We start from the raw sequence: 5,000 nt of genomic DNA, 5'->3' as shown, positions 1-5,000 counted from the left end.
GCCAGTGGAGCCATTAAACACCAAGACAGAAATAGGCCACAGAAGCCGCCAACAGTAAGCATTCTGTTGTTGTTATCTTTACTGTTTCTCAATCCTTCCTGACAGCCTTACCGTCCTTCGGGGGAAGGAAACGGCAGTCACTGGTGATTAGAAAGAGCCCACCGCCCCTCACAGCCCCCGACAACCACCTCCGCCCCTCGTCCAGGGAGCCGAATTATGCCTGCATTAATATTTCATATTACACAGGAGAAACCACATGTGTGCTCAGCCCTTTGTCTTCTGCGTCGAATGAAATGTGCTCAGCAATCATCGTAGGGTGAGGCGGGGCGGCGAGGGAAAGGGGCGGGGAGAGAAAGGATTGACGGAGGCGGGAGGAGGGCAAGGAGTCAAAACCGAAGAGAGAAAAGGAGGGAAAGAATATGCTGAAGAAATGATGAGGGGGAAAAGAGAAGCAAAAGGGAAGGAGAAGGAATTGGACCTCAATGCTTTGAATGACAAACAGAGGCAAACTTCTGCGCAGGGCTGAGATGACGAGGAGTCTTCAATACACTTCACAATCACTCCAAAGTAAAGAAGAAGAAGGCGGTCATTTTCTTTTAGGTTTTGAAGCGAGAGCATTTTTGCCTGAGAGTTGACGTTCGATGATTAGAATCAACTGCAGGCATAGAAAAGATGTCAAGTTAGTTTTGAAACTCTGATGCCGCTGCGCTCCTTTTACTTGGAGGTAGTGATGAAGTTGCTGGAATTTTCAGAGGCTGTGGGAAACAAAAACTGTGTTGTAAGCTTTTCTTCTTTTTTTTTTTTTTACCCCTAAACAGGTTCAGAAATAAAATGTTCCCCCTTGCATATTCAAGTGAGTAGCTAAACCCCCGCTGAACCCGTCAGACGTAACAACAATGGCAGYTTACGTGTTTGTTATTGGGCCGCATCAATAAAGCTTTTTCAGCAGCTACAGCACGAAATACTTTACTCCTGCTTTGCTGTTCGCTTTTCTTGTTTTCTTGTTTTGCTTACTGCTAACCAGGTGTGGAGACTTTATCCACATGTCCCATACTTGGTGCTTAGCACCACTTACAGGTCTGGAGGAGTAAAACAAAAAATAGCGTTTTCGGCTGTTCTTGTTTTGAATTTGCAAAGAGGCCGATCAAATACTCAAACAAAAGTGGCTGTTTTATGTATATATTTATACATGATATTTATACATTTATGCATATGCTAAAGAACCTTATAAATAGAGCGACGCTAACSCTGCCATGAAGACAACACAGATTTACAGAATGTCTGAGTGTATTAGTCAATTGGCAGTACACTATTGACTAATACACTTTTAAACTGATCTATATAAGTCACGGCTGAAATGAGAACGGCATGAGCATTTTTTCCTCTATGGAATAAAAAAAAGGGCTATTTTTTAAAATTGTAAATAGCTTAATTCCTCAAAACACATTAAGTGTAGACTTTATTGTGATTTTCAGGCTTTTTTACTTCATCAAGCGTTTACTTTCTTTTATGAGTGCATTTTAGATTTACTACGTCATCTGTTTCAGTTCCTGACGAGGTCTCTSTGGTAGGATGTAAAGGGCGCTCAGTTTTATTTGTGCCCGCTGCAAAACTGCTTTTTTTCTTTCTTTCTTAAATGCTCCGCTTTTGTTGGCCGTGTTGACTTCATAAAAATAGCTGTGTTAAATTTAGAAACTCTAACTGAATAAATGGTTTATTTTGAAGTTGAAAAGATGTGATTAGAGGTTAAAAATCACAGCCAGGGTGGAGTGATTGGTTTAGTGATTGTTTGAGGGTTTTTCTGGAACTGGATTGCTTTTTTTTTTATTATTATTATTTATTTATTCTTTTAGTATTTTTCAAAATCTTTGTGATTTTTACTTGAGCATTGGGAAACATGACATTGAAGCCACCTTCATTTGCGACTAACGTGTGATTGTTGTTGCTGCTGTAGCTGGGCCCAACATATTTTTGAGCATCTTAAGTGAGACAACAGACAATGTAAAGCAATACGTTAATTTGCAKATGTAGTGTTATRAAATTCAACCTTTTAGACTGAAAAACACAGACTTAATCCCTGTCTCGCTGTCTAAATCTATATATTTTTTCCACTTCTCTTCCTCCAGGTCCACAGTCCTTTTAAGTGTCTCCATATCTCCACACACCTGACTTGAATAAACAGGCTTCGGCAGGACTTGGTGGCAAGCAATCATTTGATTCAGGTGATCTGGAGCAGACACACGTCTAACACATGAARGACAGAGGGTGCAGCTCTGAACAGACAAGCGTGGGTGTAAATGAAGTCCTTCCTTCTTTTTGTCTTCCATGCTGTCCCTTTTGTCCTTCTCCTGTCTTCTTTTCTTCTTATTGCTTTTTTTCATCTTTCTGCCCTACATTCATTGATTCCTTYATTTTCTCCTTCATTTAGTTCTCTTTCTTTTATTCCTTTGGTAATATATTTTATTTTTGTCTGTCATCAGTTCCTTGTCACCTACCTGTCTTATGTTCCTTCCTTCCTTGTTTCCTACCAGCTTTTCTTCATGGCTTTCTTCCTTCCTGTTTTGATTTATAAAGGCCCCCAATGTACAAACTGACCACTGTAAAATATCGTCGGTTATTTCCAAGGACATTTTGTAGGAAATCATATTTTAAAATGTTTATATGAAACATAATAATAAATCATGTTTTCACTCAGCAGCCAACATGTTTATTCATTCACAACAATTTACATGAATCGTTGGATTCATCTCTGAATTGTGATAGGTTAACCAAAAAACCTGCTGTTGTGTTTCTGTCCTGGGAATTCAGACTCTTTTTTTGCTTAACAATGTTCATCAATCCCRGCTAAGTATACACAAATTATGCTATAAAAATGTTTCACAATGGCTCTGYYCAAARTTCAGCTGCTCAGGTCGTTTAGGTCTCGTGCTTGTTGTGCTATAACAATCTTCATATTTTTCTACCCCAGTCTTCCAGACCAGTGTTTCCCAACAAACACAAGGGCATGTTTTAGACGTTTTCCCAATGATTGCAGTTCAACAAAAGCCTGCTAATCGGACATCAATTGAAATCCGGGAAACATCTGAAACATGCTGGGCAGTGTGAGCTAAAGACCATCGTTTGCCGCTGGATGGTTGATGCCATGATTCACTTTGCACCCACTTTTCGAACCTTTTGTCTCCTGCTTAATTTGTGCAATCTCCTCATTGTCTAATGTAWAGAAATTCAATCAGGAGTCCCAGTCTCATGTATTTCACAAGTGAATTAGCCCAAATGAGATAAGAATAACTGGGTGTCACATAAACTCGTCTGAAAACAGTATGCAATCAAATCAAATAATCTGGGTGAATGGAGGGTGTGTACGATTGCTTATCTCTGTGACTTATCTCCCAAAATACAGAAATTCTTCTGATGCTAATGGAAATAAACCATATTTAAGTATATGAGTGCCAAAGGGTTTGATTGTCGCAATAAAAGGTGAAGAGTTCATGTCTCATAACTACCCATGAGACATGGAGCCACTTTATTTACCTTTAGATAAGCAAAGATAGATGCTAATCTCAAAGGTCATGCTGGGAGAATAAGATATTGTGAAGACATTTTTGCTCAGCATTTCCCATATAAACTAAACTAGATAGAGATCTTGGGACTCTGGAGGTCAACTCGAACTTACTGCACTTTTTCTGCCATTGCTGAGCCATTTTGTTTACCTCCTATTTTTATGCTAAAGGTGGTCATGGCCGTCCAGGTAAGTGTCATGATCATATGCCCATAGTTGGTGATTGTAGCAGTGAACGATGACTGCATGGACACCACCTCTGTTCTGGAACTACACACAGTGTATTCTGAARCGTTTCCTTCAGAACAAGGGTTAACTTCTTCATCGTTAACTCATCTCTTGTCTGTCCTGGGTGTCTCAGTGTGGCCCTGACCAGAGCGAGGACCTGTCCATGTGCACCCACCGCTCGCTGAAGATGGTCCCTGTGAACCAATGAAGATAAACCAATGAACAGAGAGTTTGTGTGCTTGATTGTTCAACAAAATCACACCGTGTTTAACCTGACCTTTTCTTTAGGCGTAAATGTAGCATTAAACAAAAGGTACTTCTCAAAAGAAGCTTCTGAAGAATGGGGAACAGAGTAACTATTTCTGCCATTTTGCTCAAGTACGCCACAGTTACAGCGTCACGTCCATTCAAATCAAATCASAAATCACAGAASACCCCCTTGGGCCWGTGTCCTTTGGAAACAATCGCCTTTATGCGTATGATCGTTCGTCCCACAACAAATAATAAAARCCATAAATCAACCTGTCTGGCTGTCAGGATAAATGGCACATCCCCCATGAAGCAGCGATAACACAGATACAGGTGGTGCTGGGTTCATCCCATTGTCTGGAAATAGGGCTGGTGTCACCAGCAGATGGGGTTTCTCTTGTGGAGCACCGAGACAAACGTTCACGACAAAATGACTGATTGGTGATCTTCACAGGATAAGATTCCTCCTCGAGGTTTTAAATAGGCAGAATACCTCGTGGAAAAGTGGAGTTGTTAGAGCTTCTTGGTTGTTAATTACACTTACAGGCTGGTTTGCTGATTAACGCTCGGTTTTCCCGTGGATGAGAGAGTGTTCCCATCACGCTGAGATTGCTGCAGCCTCTTGTTAACCTTCATTGTTYGAAACAACCCCATAGCTCACCTTCAAGCACACTTATCAGCCTCTTTGTCCCAAAGCTCTCTCACTATCAACAATTATGTCTCTGTTTGCCAGCGTATGTGTGCGTGCGTGTGTGTGAGAGTGAGTGTGTGTATCTCTGTCCATCTCACCGGCTGCGAGGTTAGCAAAAGCACTTCAATATCCTCTCACTCTAACCTGATTATTAATTACAGTGTGCCTCGAGCTGACCGCAGCCCAAACACCGTCTGGCACAGTTTCCAAGGAGACCGACACAAAGTCATTCCCAAACAAGATTCAGCTAAAAAAAAAAAAAAAAAAAAAAAA

At 40.8% G+C, this 5,000-nt stretch overlaps 1 long non-coding RNA gene across 1 annotated transcript in view; it reads left to right on the top strand.

Moving 5' to 3' along the window:
- The window catches only part of LOC103478915 (uncharacterized), a 35,247-nt gene extending 32,628 nt beyond the window's left edge, over positions 1-2,619 (top strand). The window contains exon 3 of the long non-coding RNA XR_535871.2: positions 2,127-2,619. This is a non-coding gene — a long non-coding RNA (uncharacterized LOC103478915). The remainder of the gene's footprint in view (positions 1-2,126) is intronic.
- Positions 2,620-5,000: the final 2,381 nt, after the last annotated feature.

The sequence above is a fragment of the Poecilia reticulata genome, linkage group LG17, assembly GCF_000633615.1.
Source record: "Poecilia reticulata strain Guanapo linkage group LG17, Guppy_female_1.0+MT, whole genome shotgun sequence".
Classification (NCBI taxonomy): Eukaryota; Metazoa; Chordata; class Actinopteri; order Cyprinodontiformes; family Poeciliidae; genus Poecilia; species Poecilia reticulata.
This window is presented reverse-complemented; position numbering and strand designations above follow the sequence as displayed.